We start from the raw sequence: 16,288 nt of genomic DNA, 5'->3' as shown, positions 1-16,288 counted from the left end.
CTGGCGTCTAATAGTTAAATCATGGAGTCTAATAGTTAAATCATGGAGTCTAATAGTTAAATCTGGCGTCTAATAGTTAAATCTGGCGTCTAATAGTTAAATCTGGCGTCTAATAGTTAAATCATGGAGTCTAATAGTTAAATCATGGAGTCTAATAGTTAAATCTGACGTCTAATAGTTAAATCTGGCGTCTAATAGTTAAATCTGGCGTCTAATATTTAAATATGGCGTCTAATAGTTAAATATGGCGTCTAATAGTTAAATATGGCGTCTAATAGTTAAATCTGGCGTCTAAAAGTTAAATCTGGCGTCTAATAGTTAAATCTGGCGTCTAATAGTAAAATATGGCCTCTAATAGTTAAATCTGGCGTCTAATAGTAAAATATGGCCTCTAATCAGGTCTAAATTAATAACCCGATCGAAATCTTTAATCTGGTCGTAATTTACGCCTTTCGATTTGTATAACCTACCCCAGTGTTAAATTTAACCTTGCAATTTTAGATTTAATCTTCATAAAAATGGAGGAAACTGCAGCGGGCCATACTGGTCAGTCCCGTTTACACCCAACCCCTATCACTCATATATCCATCCAACCTGTGTTTGAAGCTACCCAGCGTATTAGAGTTAATGATGATGTTTGGTAACTTGTTCCACTCGTCCACTAATCTATTTCCAAACCAGTGTTTACCTATCTCGCGCCTAAGTCTAAATTTGTCTAATTTAAAACCATTGTTACGAGTTCGCTCCTGGTTGGATAGTTTGAGTACCTCTGTAATGTCCCCTTTGTTTAGCCCTGACTTCCATTTATACACCTCTATCATATCGCCCCTCACTCTACGCCTCTCGTGGGAGTGCAAATTAAGATGCTTTAACCTGTCTCTGTACTCAAGGTTCCTAATGCCCGGGATTAGTCTTGTCATTCTCCTCTGAGTTCTTTCCAAGGATTCTATATCCATTCTGTAATACGGTGACCAGAACTGAACTGCGTAATCCAGGTGTGGTCTCACAAGAGCAAGATACAGTTTTAGGATGACCTCGCTAGTCTTGTAACTAACACTCCTTTGTATGAACCCAAGTACTTTATTAGCCTTGTTTCGAGCAAATACACATTGTTTACTTGGCTTAAGATTCCTACTTATCATTACTCCTAAATCTTTCTCGCAGTCGGATTTCTCAATAACATCGTTGTTCATCTGGTATCTGGTTTCCCTGTTTACATCTCCTAGACTAAGTACTTTACATTTGTCCACATCGAATTTTATCTGCCATTTTTCAGACCATTCGAATTTTTTTTTAGATCTTCCTGTAGTTTTGTAGAGTCCTCGTCAGATTTAATTACTCGCCCTATTTTAGTGTCATCAGCAAATTTACTTATGTTGCTGTCTATGCCAATATCATTGTCGTTTATGTATATAATAAATATTAATGGTCCAAGTACTGAGCCTTGGGGAACACCACTTGTGACGTTACCCCAATCGCTGTTTCCTGTCCTGTGACCACGCACTAATCCATTTTAGAATATCTCCTCCAATGCCATGAGCCTCCACTTTTCTTATTTGTCTTTCGTGGGGGACTCTGGTGAAGGCGTTGCTAAAGTCGAGATATACCACATCATAATTGTGCCCCTCGTCCACCGATTCGAGAACTGATGAAAAGAATGTTAATAGAATAGTTAGACATGAACGCCCGCTTGTGAAGCCATGCTGGGAATCATAGATCAACTTGTGCTTCTCCGGGTGATTTCGAATAGAGTTTGAAATGATTGCTTCCAGTAATTTGCCTACAATTGATGTTAAGCTGATTGGACGGTAGTCAGAGGATAGTGATCTAACTCTCTTCTTGAAAATTGGTATTACATTCGCTATCCTCCAGGATTCTGGTACTACACCTGTTTTTAAGGACATGTTAAACAACTTTGCTAAGGGCATACTAAGCTCTTCCTTACATTCCTTTAATACTCTGGCAAATATCTCATCGGGACCTGGTGACTTATTAGGCTTTAGTTTGTCTATTTGCTTACTAACATCGTTACTAGTCACTACTATCTCGCTTAATCTATTTATTCACTATCTCTATATATAGTTGGTGCCTGAAAACTGTTGACACATATTTTTTTCAGATTATTGCTCATTTCTCCGTCGTTATCAGTTAGCTCGCCGGTATCTGACTGTATTGGTCCAATCTTTTCTCGTGTTTTAGTTTGATACGGATATTGAGGGTGAGTGGGGGTAGTGTAACTAGCTAGGTTGTGTCCTGTGTTAATGACCTTTGTAGCCAGGGTCATAGGGACGTCAATTGTAATAAACGCTGACATCTGTTTACTGCCAGGGAAACACCTGTGACCTCGATTTGCAGGTGTAGCAAGATTTAGACAACACGTGTATCCCGAATGTAAGTTTATATATATGTTGAAAAATGGTGCAGGGAAATGCACACCTGTCATACTAGGATAAATGCACACCTGTCGTATTATGAAAAATACACACTTGTCATACTTGGAAAAAAAAAAAACTTGTTATACTGGGAAAAATATGCTCGATATATTAATGTTTCTCGAGATCATTATAGACTGTTAATGTTATTTTATTACTAGTTAACACAAAGACCTAAAACCTTCGTTTGGGGTCAGGTCATGTAAGGTCAGAGTAAGGTCACATGGCCAACACAATATAATATTTACTAATTTACAATGAAAGAGTAATGTATGTGTGTAATGGTCAATATGCTCGCCTCGTAAGTGAGTGGTTCAGGGTTCGATCCCCGGCCAGGGTGAAACTATGGCAAGATTCTTTACTTCACACGAGTAGTTTTGGCAGGTGGGGTGGCGGTGTTAGACTGATAAATAGTGGATTGTGGTGGTTGGTGGATGGTGGTAGGTCGTGGATAGTGGTAGGTAGTGGATAGTCATGGGTAGGAAGCGATAGGAGAGGACCTGGTTCCGTAATGGCTAGCCTTACCTGTGGGGGGGAAAACCCTGGTCACCTGCCTCTCACCTGGGGACCCACTACCCTCACCTGACGCAGTTCTGGGGTCAACACTCTTGCCTAGTTCCTGCACCTGTCCCCCCACGTGCCACCAGACGTACAGTTCAGTAGTGGAGAAAAGGCAGAGCAAACATGATAGAGAATAAGTGATAAACAGTGATAAAAGAGAGAGAGATGGTGCTTGTGATGTACTCTACACCTGGGTGAGGTAGTGTTGGGAGGGGGGGGGGGTTACACAGGCGCCTACCACCACCCGGACTAGCACTTCTTCTACAGTACCTGAGGCAAACTGTCCCTTGTAGCAGCAGCATTAAGGCAGTAGATGTTGTGACTTTCCCCGCGTCTGTCTGTCAACCAATCATCGGTCTTGTTACAAACTGACCCTAGGCCTCAACCAATCATCGGTCTTGTTACAAACTGACCCTAGGCCTCAACCAATCATCGGTCTTGTTACAAACTGACCCTAGGCCTCAACCAATCATCGGTCTTGTTACAAACTGACCCTAGGCCTCAACCAATCATCGGTCTTGTAAACTGACCCTAGCCCTCAACCAATCATCGGTCTTGTTAAACTGACCCTAGGCCTCAACCAATCATCGGTCTTGTTACAAACTGACCCTAGGCCTCAACCAATCATCGGTCTTGACAAACTGACCCTAGGCCTCAACCAATCATCGGTCTTGTAAACTGACCTAGGCCCAACCAATCATCGGTCTTGTACAACCGACCCTAGGCCTCATTTACAACCTTCCAGTGAACAGGTCAAGGTTAGGTCAAGGTCTCATACCCATACCCAATTATCCTTCCACCCAGCCTGTAGAATGCCCCCTCCTCAAACGTTGCTAATTGTGTGGGGGAATCTGTCTGTAGGTCAAGGAGACGTTGATCACATATCCACTTACGACGACTGAGGAACGTTTGTGGATATTGAAGCCAGAAATTTGTTTGTGGTCGTCTTTGTATTGTGTAATGGGAGGAGTGGGGGTGTACCTCACCTAGTAGCCTTTTGAGGTGAGGTAATTAAGGTGTAGGAGGGACCTACGTTCACCTGTACAACCTTCATCAGTCAGTTGTATTTCTCTCAATGCTTCACTTCCAGCATTATGCTTTTCTTCCTCACAAGCTTCCATTTTCCTTCTTCCCTCCCTACGCCTTCACTCTCCTCTCACCTCTCTCACCTCACTCACCCCACTCTCTCCCCTCACCCCACCTCCTCCCCACCCCACCTCCCTGCCCCCACTCTCCCTCCTCATCTCCCCGCTCCACCTTCTCCCTCCCCACCCCACCTGCCTCTCACCGCCTCCTCCACCCCCTCCCACCACCCCACTCTCCCCCATTCTCCTCGCTCCACCCCCTCCCTCCTCCCACTCGCCTCACTCACCCTCCCACTCGCCTCACTCACCCTCCCACTCACCTCACTCACCTCCCACTCGACCCACTCACCTCCCACTCACCCTCCCACTCGCCTCCCTCACCTCCCACTCACTCACTCTCCCTCCCACTCGCCTCACCCTCCCTCCCACTCGCCCCACCCACCCTCCCACCACCTCACCCTCCCTCCCACTCGCCCTGCCTCACCCTCCCACCCGTCTAATCCTCCTCCCACCCTCCCTCCTCGCCCCACCTCCCCTCACTTGCCCCACTCACCCCACCACCCCACTCTCCCTCTCCTCACCTCTCCCTCCCACTCGCCCTGCTCACCCTCCCACTCGTCTCCACTCTCCCTCCCACCTCACTCTCCCTCGCCTCACCTCCTCCCTCTCACTTGCCCCCACTCACCCTCCCACTCACCTCACTCTCCTCTCTCCTCACTCTCCCTCCCACTGCCTCGCTCACCCTCCCACCTGTCTCACTCTCCTCCCACCTCACTCTCCCTCGCCCCACTCTCCCTCTCACTTGCCCCACCACCCTCCCCACCCACCTCACTCTCCCTCTCCTCACTTCCTCCCACCTGCCCTGCTCACCGTCCCACTCGTCTCACTCTCCTCCCCACCTCACCTCCCTCGCCTCACTCTCCCTCTCACCTCACTCTCCCCCGCCTCCTCTCCCTCTCCCTGCCTCCTTCACCCTCCCACTCACCTCACTCTCCTCCTCATTCTCCCTCTCCTCACTCTCCTCCCTCCCACTGCCTCACTCACCCCTTCCACTTGCCTCACTCACCTCCCACTCACCTCCCACTCACCTCCTCTCCTCACTCTCCCTCTCACCTGCCCCACTCTCTAATCACTATAATAATGTACCCTGTGGATTTGTCTTGCGGTCATTCGTCACCACCAACTGAAGTCGCTTGAGTCGCCTGGTTTGTTTACGCTTTTTCCTGTTTTCTATGACGTCGTGACCGTTTTCTGTCTCTCTCTTTGTTGTGGTGGTAGGGGGGATGGTGGTTGTGGTAGATGGTGGTTGTGGTGGTAGGGGGATGGTGGTTGTGGTAGGTGGATGGTGGTGTGGTGGTAGGGGATGATGGTGGTTGTTGTTTTTATTAATGATAAATATTGTAAAACTGTGATCATTTTACGGAACAATTATATATAAAACTATCTATCCCTAACTATCTATCTATCTATCCCTAAGTATCTATATCTATCTATCCCTAAGTATCTATATCTATCTGAGTGACGTCCATTATCTCCATGGCAGAGAGAGAGTAAGTGTGTGTGTGTGTGTCGGTCAACGCCCTACCTGACCCTTGGCTGGCCCACAAGCACCACCCCTGCCCCTTCCTTCTCGCGGTCACTGACCTCACTCACTGCCTGCCCCCTCACCACCACCAACCACTCCACACCTCTCTCTCTCTCTCTCTCTCTCTCTCTCAACCATGAATGAGTGCTCTTCTTCCCCTCCCCATTTCCTAGTCTAACTGATTGTCTGTACTTCCTCTTCCCCCTCCCTTTCTCTCGTCCCACCCTCCTCCCACCCCCCATCCCTCCCTCCCCACCCCATCCCTCCTCCCACCCCATCCCTCCTCCAAACCCCCATCCCTCCTCCAAACCCCATCCCCTCCTCCCAACCCCATCCTCCTTATCCCTCACCCACCACCTGTTCCCTATCCTCACCTGTACACCTCCACCTGTTCCCTATCCTCACCTGTACACCTCCACCTGTTCCCTATCCTCACCTGTACACCTCCACCTGTTCCCTATCCTCACCTGTACACCACCACCTGTTCCCTATCCTCACCTGTACACCTCCACCTGTTCCCTATCCTCACCTGTACACCTCCACCTGTCCCCTATCCTCACCTGTTCCCTATCCTCACCTGTACACCTCCACCTGTCCCCTATCCTCACCTGTACACCTCGTCTCCACCATGACCAGAGGCTAGTAGGTGAACCAACATTAGCTTGGCGTGACCTTGCTCGTACTGGCGTTAAGATGATCTTTGTGTGGCTCAGGCGCTGTGTAGTGCTCGTGCTGGCGGTGGGTTGGTCAGGGTGGTAGCTCGTGTGAACATTCTTCTGTAGGTCTATAAAAGGAGGGTTAGGTTAGGTTGGGTTGGGTTAGGTTGGGTTAGGTTAGGTTGGGTTGGGTTCGGTCAGGTTAGCTAAGATATATATTAGACATTTAAGCTTATTTCACCAGAATATTAGACACTCCAGCTTATTTCATCTGAAGATTAGACATCCCAGCTTATTTCACTTAAAGATTAGATATTTAAGCTTATTTCACCAGAAGATTAGACATCCCAGCTTATTTCACTTAAAGATTAGACATCCCAGCTTATTTCACCAGAAGATTAGACATCCCAGCTTATTTCACTTAAAGATTAGATATTTAAGCTTATTTCACCAGATTAGACATCCCAGCTTATTTCACCAAAAGATTAGACATCCCAGCTTATTTTGAAGAATGGGGCGCTAAGGTAACCCTTTAGAGTGTCTAAGCTTCAGGGAAAATAAGCTGGGGCGTCTAAGCTTCAGGTGAAATAAGCTGGGGCGTCAATGTGCTGGTCAGTAATAATTAAAATTAGTAATAAACACACACACACACACACACAGGCACACACACACACACACACACACACACACACACACACACACACACACACACACACACACACACACACACACACACACACTTGTTAGGTGGACAAAATAGTTTAATAATGAAACAATTATTAGACATAACATATCCTGAGTGTTGAACTGTTTAATACATACATACATACATGCATACATACATACATACATACATACATGCATACATACATGCCTTACATACATACATACATACATACATACATACGAATAATGGTGTGATTTAAAGCAACTAAAAGGTGAAAATATACAAATAACATTAAGGTGTGTGTGTGTGTGTGTGTGTGTGTGTGTGTGTGTGTGGCAACGACCAGCACCACCGTCACAGGGGGGTCATTGCTCCCTCTGGTGCCGGTGCTGCAGTTACACACACACCTCTCTCTCCTCCTCTCTCTCTCTCTCTCTCTCTCTCTCTCTCTCTCTCTCTCTCTCTTCTGGTTGGCTGGTGATGGTGGAGAAACACAGGTAAAAGCAACTCCTCTTGGTTACACAATCCCTAAGCAGAGAGAGAGAGAGAGATGTATGAAGAGGAAAGATTGATAAAAGAAGGAACTGGAAGGGGGGAGTAAAAGAAGTGGAAAAGGAGGAGTAAGGAGAAGAAGAGTAGGAGGAAGAGGAAGCACAGAGAATTAGACGAAACGAAAGAAATAAGAAAGATCAGAGGATGAATAATTTAACTTATATCATCGGGGAGTACCTCAAGGGTGACTGTAGGGACCTCTTTTGTTTCTATCTAGGGCGATGTTTCTCACTTAGCAGGGGAGAGGGTCTTTCCTACCTCACATACTACCTACCTTCACTACAGGGTCTTGATTGTACCGTAAGTAGATGCGGTCTTTTCCTCTTCTTCACTGTACGGATCAGAAAAAGTTTGTTAGCTTATGGGCCTGGTGTGTGTGTGTGTGTGTGTGTGTGTGTGTGTGTGTGTGTGTGTGTGTGTGTGAAAAAAGTGAAAACATCTTGATTTAAATGTCTATTCTGCCATACATCACTAAACCTAACCTAATCCCTACACCCCTCTCTTCCCCACAGTGTAGTATACCCTCTACACACACACACACACACACACACACACACACACACACACAATGGTGCCAGATATTTGCTTAATCATGATATACAGCCGACCAGAAATACCAGGTTGGGTTAGGTTAGGTTACATTAGGTTAGGTTATATATTTTGGGTCATAAACTGCTGTATATAGTATTGTACTAACTTACTATATACAAGTAACTTTATCGTCCCCCCCCCCTCCACGTCTCTCTCTTGCACCAGTGACCAACCCACAACCTAAATTGGAATCATCATCAAATATTCCTAAAAAAAAATTCGGTACTTTTTCTTATTACAGTTTTATTGTTTTTTCGGTATTATTCTCTTCTTCTTCTAGCTCCTCTATACGTCTTCCCGGTCTCTTTAACTCTCGTGCGTGAAGAGAATCAGTGTGTGTGTGTGTGTGTGTGTGTGTGTATGACTCATGGGATGTGGTATAGTGTGGCGGAAAAATGTGGTGTGTAGAGAGGATGGTGTGGTATGGTGTATGACGCGGCTAGCACAGGACACACACACACACACACACACACACACACACACACACACACACACACACACACCTGGCTGTCTGGTGGCTGCTATCGCTGTCACCGCAAGCATCAGGCTAAGGTCGACTGCCCCACACTTCTTCACCTGCTCCTCCTCCCCCCTCTTCCTCCTTGTCTTCCTCCTCTTCCCCCTTCGTTTACTACCATATTCCTACTCCTGTCATTCGAGTCTCTCTCTCTCTCTCTCAGCTACGGATTACAGTCAGTTCTTTATGTTTCTTGTGTCTCGCTTCAGAATGGGTTACAGAGATGCCGGTGTCAGGTTTTGTATCGAGATAATTGAAATTTTGCTTTTATCTTTGCCTGCTGTGTGTGTGTGTGTGTGTGTGTGTGTGTGTGTGTGTGTGGCCCAGGACACTCACCCCACACACACACACACACACACTACCATAAGTGCTTCTAACACATCAATGATTTTTAGCTTCCTTCACCATCACCCCTTCCTTCCTCCTCCTTCTTTCCCTCCTTCCCTTCTCCTCCTTCCCCATCATCCTTTCCTTCCCCTGATTAAAAGTCCGAGTGGGTGGGTGGGGAATTGGGGTCGTACGGTAGAGTTACTGTCAGTCTATCCGTCTGTCCGTCGTATTACGGTCGTCAACCGCTTCCGTTTCAATGATGGACAGTAGCGACCCAAGAACGGCTCCCTACACGTCTGTCCTGAGAGAGAGAGAGAGAGAGAGAGAGAGAGAGAGAGAGAGAGAGATACGATTGTGGACCACCAAGTACAAGTTAATACAGCGTGTGATATATGTGTGGGGTGGATGAGGAAGGACCAGCTGGCTCACTGGTCAGTCATCTGGTGCAGGTGGTCACACGCGCGCGTCTTCACCACTATATAACACACCTTTGGTACACACACTTGTTATTGTACTTTATTAAATGATATTCGGGATCTTTACAAACAAGGTAGATGTTGTTATAGGTGAGAGGTTATGTGAGGTGTGTGTGGGGGTGGGGGGGGAGATGGCCCAGGTGACCTTTACCATCAGGTGAAGGCGAAGAGGAGGGGATGGGGGAGCATCACCTGTCAGCTCAGGACTTGCTGAATGAGTCCTCCCCCCCCCCCCCTTCCGTCTTGTCCGCCCTGACCCCATTTTCTTTCCACACTCATGTTTTCTCATCCTCTGACTAACCATTAGTTCGTCTTGTAACAGTAATCACGTAGTAAAGGAACAAGAGGCAGTTTACCTAATGACCATTTGATTTATGACACGACTGGGGATTGCTTACCCTCACTAGAGACAACTTTTGATAATCGGTAAAGAAAATGGGAAGTGAGGGCGTGTATTACGTCATCTCACATTGGTCCATGTTGAGTGACGTAATGGCCCGGGCACCGTATCACCGCTAGGATCGGCCAGTGACGTCATAAACAGAGGAGAGGACTAGTACGGTAGTTTTAGCAGAAGCGTCTGAATAACTGTGTCGCCATTGTTGTGTTCTTGTCATCCTGCACCGACTCTGACTCTCAAGTGACTCACGTATCTTGACAAGTACAACAACCACAACAACCACAACAACCACAATAACAACAACGCTAATAATGTTACTCAGCACTTCTCTGTTAGGGAATAAGTGATACTCCTAGCTGCAGGAAATAGTGTTTATATCCGGGGTCCTTGGTTCATCGCCTCACCATGATAACAAACGTAGTCTTGGTGATGGTGGTAGTAGTGGTGTGGTGGTGGTATTGGTGTGGTAGTCTTGGTGATGGTGGTAGTAGTGGTGTGGTGGTAGTATTGGTGTTGTGGTGGTATTGGTGTGGTAGTCTTGGTGATGGTGGTAGTAGTGGTGATGGTAGTAGTAGTGGTGGGAGTGACTGGCAGGTTAGGTTGAAGGTCTTCCCGGTACAGAGTCAATCAAATGTTCCAGGAATGTCTTAAGAAAGATCACTCACTCAATACCTGGGATCACCGTTCACCTCTTATACCACTACTGCTACGACTACTACCTGGGATCATACACACCTGCTACCGGGATACGGACAAAACCCCCACCGGACAAAACCCTCAACGGACAAAACCCCCCTATAGTAAAAAAAAAAATAAGAAAATCTAATTAAAGTTTATAATAACGAACATTATGAAATGTATTCAAACACTGATCAAGGAAAACAAAATATTTGTTTTCAATAATTTTCTTACAAATCCACTTTGATACTCTCTCTTACTAAGACGATCTATGTATGGAACATTATGAAGTGTAGGTTATATGTTAAAAATAATATAAATACACCTGTTAGATGCGTATATATGTAAAAATCAATACTTTTTTATTACATCAGTTGTTGTACATCCGCGATATTGTTATTCATATATTCAACTTCCTTTACACTTAGTCGACTGCAGAACTTCCACGCTGCATCCCGTTGATTATCCGACGTCACGTCCTGCGATAGTCATGTCACAGTCAGGTTAGTCGGCGACTTTGTGACTTGACAAGCATTGGGTGTCGTTGTCGGGTCTCCAGGTGCACTCCGTGTGACCTCACAATCTGGTCTCTCAGGTCCGTTTAATGACGTGTGGGACCATGAGGCGGACTGTATAAAAACCTTGTTCACTTGTGCGCTAATTTGTTTTTCCTTGAGCAGTGTTTGAATACAGTCGGAAGCTAGATAGCTCGTTTCTATTTTTCTTACAAGTTTCATTTAATATCTTAATCACGAGTGTATTTGTGAATTTCTTTGTGATTTACACTGTTATCATTATTAGTGAAATTGTGCAGTTAATATAACTATACGCAGCAATAAAGGTGGAGAAAAACTATGTTATCTTGGCTATATATACACAACAAAACGCTGGGGATGCTGCAGGCGAGCCGCTCTCTCCTGCAACGGCAACCTTACAACAGATCTGAATGAATTCCACCATAGACCACAACCACACCAGAAACATGTGCAGTAGAGGCAACAAAAGTCCGACAGACTCTAAGGGAACGTGTAGTTGCCAACGGGAAATACTGGACAGATCCTACCTGACAGTATGGCAGAGATGACTCAAGAGGGGCGAGCTGCACTTGGTCAGATGGATTTCATAGACATCTACAGGCAGACCGTCCCAAAGATCCATATCTCTTCAAGAGTTGGGAATTGACGGTAATTGTTGATGCTTATATAGTTTTAGGAGGGAGCGGCCTATTGCAGACTCCTTATTTTCGTATGTTCTTTTATGTATATAAATTACATTTCATAATGTTCGCTATAATAAACTTTAAATATATTTTGTATTATTTTTTACTATGAGGGGATTTTGTCCGGTGGTGTTTTGGTCATGAACCCATGGCCATCTGGCCAGGCTAGCTCCAAGGACTGGACTTATCAGTGCCAGTGATGAAAATGTATAGTTTCTACTTTGGTGCAGTGAAACCAATTACAGGCTAACCGTAAACGCCTTGGTTAAGGACGTTCAGGTGACGGGTAAGTCGAAGGGAATGATTGAAACTCGCCTTTTGACGCATTCAATATTTTTTGATGTGGTCTAAACCTGCAGACAACAAGGCGTTCATTAGTATTACTTGGTGATCTATCTGATACATAATTAGTCTCACACAATTTATCTTAATTATAGATCATAGTGACATGACACAAAGTTCATAACTCTATTAATCTTAGCTACACTTCATTCCGTGTTGTCTTATTGCTCCAGATAAGGCAGAAACGAGTAGGCATAATTAGTCCACAATATTTCAGTACTGAGGGGTATGTCATCACTTTGGCTGTACTTACAAGTGCGGATCAATGCGAACCAGTATGGTGTTCCAAGGGACAATAGTACTGTGTAAACTGTTCCAGCCCAAAAAACTCGGCCAGGATCGGTGTTTACCACAGAGGGCTGGTGGCTGGTCCTCACAGCATAGAAGGCGATCTGCGTCATGGGGGATCACGCCACCCTCTAAACCATACGCTCAGCAGGATCAGGGCCTCTTGTCCGTAAACACCCTCCCCCCCCCCTAATGTTTGTTCGGGTAAGGCAGCAAACGCCAGCACTGACGCCAGCACTGTAGTTGAAGCCAGCGGCGATAACACTAACACCCCCGTCACCCCACTCCACTAGTCGAGGCCTTACAAGGTGTGTGTGTGTGGGTATGCTGAGGCTTTTGAATGAACTGGCGTAATCGAAATCTACTTAAGAGGAGGGCAGGTAGGAGGGGTTGTAGGTGGGGGGAAGGAAAGCCTCTACCTGATGATGGGCGCTACCTTATTGACGTGGGTAGGGGTGAAGTTGTCTGACACATACACACATGCGCTTATACTTGCATACTCACGCACACGAACAGTATAAGCAAGGACGCACTCATTCACATTCAGGGGAGGGGTGGGAGGCTGGCTGACAGAGTTTTCCTGATGACTAAAGGCGGCGGGAGAGTAAGGCCACCTACCACTCATCGCCCGTTTAGGTCGTGACGTCAGGAAGGTAGCGTGACGTCAGCAAGTGTATCATAATGAATGGATGATGTCACGTGGGAGCGGTGTGTCACGGAAGGCGAGAATATAAACTGATTAACCCCTTGAGTACGATGACTTAACCCCCTGAGTACGATGACTTAACCCCCTGAGTACGATGACTTAACCCCTTGAGTACGATGACTTAACTCCTTGAGTACGATGACTTAACCCCCTGAGTACGATGACTTAACTCCTTGAGTACGATGACAACCCATTTAATATGACAACAACGTACTCACGGGACAGTCATCGTACTCAAGGTAGTTCAGAGTACGAGACACATAGAGGTCGTTGTCTTCATTAACAGTCATCTGTGAGCCGACAGGTAGATTTGTTCCCTGACTGACTGACTAAATGACTGACTGACTAATGACTGACTGACTAACGACTGACTGACTAACTGACTGACTAAGTGAATGAATGACTGACTGACTGACTGAATAATAATAATAATAATAATAATAATTAACGGTTTATTGAAAGAGCTTGGCAGCCAGAAGGCTGAAAATATACAGTTACATATTTGGGGAATGGGTTTCGAATTACAAATAATATACAAGTAACATAAGTGACACCAATAAGACATATAATAACTAGATGGGGAAAAGCTCAAACTACAGTTCATTTCAACATAGTGACAGTGCAAAAGGTAAGATTGACTGGGAGTGAATACACTGGTTTATTACAAGTTATTGATAATTTTTACAATGGTTGGGACTGGGCTGTTCTTATAGCGATCAGTTCGTGCACGTATGGGCTGGATGCGGTTGTGGTGTCGAACAGCAATTCTCGGACTAGGGATCTCAGGTGGTAGTAGGAGCCGGTGTCGAGGATGGTGTAGAAGCTTCTTACCAAATTTGCAGATGAGGTCGTGGTGATGGTCAGTGAGAGCCGAGAGGGTCAGTGTGTTGAGCGCTTCTTGATATGTGGAGTAGGAAGGGGAGAGAATAATCTTGCATGCCCTCTTTTGCACTTTTTCTAGGTGTTTACGTTGTGTGGCATTTAGGGAGGAAGACCAGGTGGGGGAGGCATAGGTGAGCTTGGGAAGTATGAATGTTGTGTAAACACTGAGGCGCTCGGGTGCAGGAACTCCGAGGGACTTGAGTCGGCGGAGGAAGTGGAGACGGAGACTGGAGGATTTGACAACTTCACTGACGTGTGGTTTCCAATTTAGTTTGTTGTCTATGGTGACGCCGAGAACACTTCCAACTATCTCAGCCTCAGTGTATATTGATGTCATTAAATCTGCCGTCTTCGCTGTTGATGTCATTAAATCTGCCGTCTTCGCTGTTGACGTCATTAAATCTGCCGTCTTCGCTGTTGATGTCATTAAATCTGCCGTCTTCGCTGTTGATGTCATTAAATCTGCCGCCTTCGCTGTTGACGTCATTAAATCTGCCGTCTTCGCTGTTGACGTCATTAAATCTGCCGTCTTCGCTGTTGATGTCATTAAATCTGCCGTCTTCGCTGTTGACGTCATTAAATCTGCCGTCTTCGCTGTTGTCATTAAATCTGCCGTCTTCGCTGTTGACGTCATTAAATCTGCCGTCTTCGCTGTTGACGTCATTAAATCTGCCGTCTTCGCTGTTGACGTCATTAAATCTACCGTCTTCGCTGTTGACGTCATTAAATCTACCGTCTTCGCTGTTGACGTCATTAAATCTGCCGTCTTCGCTGTTGATGTCATTAAATCTGCCGTCTTCGTGTTAGATTCGGATTTGCTTGTTTGTTGTGCACCTCCTTACATCTTGTGCAACTCACTATGGAGCGTGGTGGGACATGTACACTGCAGGCTTCAATGTAGTATAGTTATATAGTATTATTTATTATATAGTAGAGTTTTATGATAAAAAAAATAGTGATTCATATAAAGATGTTGACCAATAGCATGATATTAATGATATAAACCTCGTATGATATTCTTTGTAAATGATAAACTTAACCTATCCTGGTGGTCAGGTCAGGTCCCCAGAATATTGATATTGAGGTAAACTGTACGCTAAAGTAGCAACCAACCTGTGTATCGAACCTGACGTGGGCACCTTTGTGAATGACGTGTGCACCTTTGTGAATGACTTGTGCACCTTTTTAATGACGTGTGCACCTTTGTAAATGACGTGATTGATTGATTTACAAATTTATTGAGAAAGCTTGTAGTACAGTTTGCCTATTGTGAGGAATTCAGTCAGGTCTTGACACTGAGGGTGGTATCACTTCTCACTGCCACGCAGGACAGAGGTTCACACACAAAGAATTACATCATATTCATTAACAGTATATATAGGTCAGAGTCATGTGGGTGATGCCACTGTTCACTGCCACGCAGGACAGAGGTTCATACACAAAGAATTACATCATATTCATTAACAGTATATATAGGTCAGAGTCATGTGGGTGATGCCACTGTTCACTGCCACGCAGGACAGAGGTTCATACACAAAGGATTACATCATATTCATTAACAGTATATATAAGTCAGAGTCATGTGGGTGATGTCACTGCCACGCAGGACAGAGGTTCATACACAAAGAAATACATCATATTCATTAACAGTATATATAGGTCAGAGTCATGTGGGTAATGTCACTGTTCACTACCATGCAGGACAGAGGTTCACACACAAAGAAATAAATCATATTCATTAACAGTATATATAGGTCAGAGTCATGTGGGTGATGCCACTGTTCACTGCCACGCAGGACAGAGGTTCATACACAAAGAAATACATCATATTCATTAACAGTATATATAGGTCAGAGTCATGTGGGTGATGTCACTGTTCACTACCATGCAGGACAGTGGTTCATAAACAGTAGAAGTCATATTCTATTTGAGGACTAATCAGTGTGGGGTAGCAAATTTTGGCGTGTGCACTTTGTAAATGACGTATGCACCTTTGTACCTGATGCGTGCACCTTTGTAAATGACTCGACAGCTCTAATTTTGAGTGAAGAAATAAAAATCTCTGAGTATCCTGCTGTTGGGTGTGTGAAGGTGAGACGATGGTGGTATAGGAGAGTGAGTCTTGGAGATGAGACAAAATGAATGTTTGGTGGTAGAGAGAGAGAGAGATGGAAGGAGGGTGGAGTCCCTTGGGAATGTTTGGGGGGTTCATCTAGCCGGGGTCTTGTTACACCTGGTCACTACCACCACCCAGGGTGCTCCACTTACCCTCCCGCTCCTTCACGCGTTACTCTCCTCTTCCTCCCTCTCCTTCACGCGTA

Source organism: Homarus americanus, unplaced genomic scaffold (genome assembly GCF_018991925.1).
Source record: "Homarus americanus isolate GMGI-L3 unplaced genomic scaffold, GMGI_Hamer_2.0 scaffold21930, whole genome shotgun sequence".
In the NCBI taxonomy this organism is placed as follows: Eukaryota; Metazoa; Arthropoda; class Malacostraca; order Decapoda; family Nephropidae; genus Homarus; species Homarus americanus.
The sequence above is the reverse complement of the archived record's forward strand: the minus strand, read 5'-3'. Positions refer to the sequence as shown.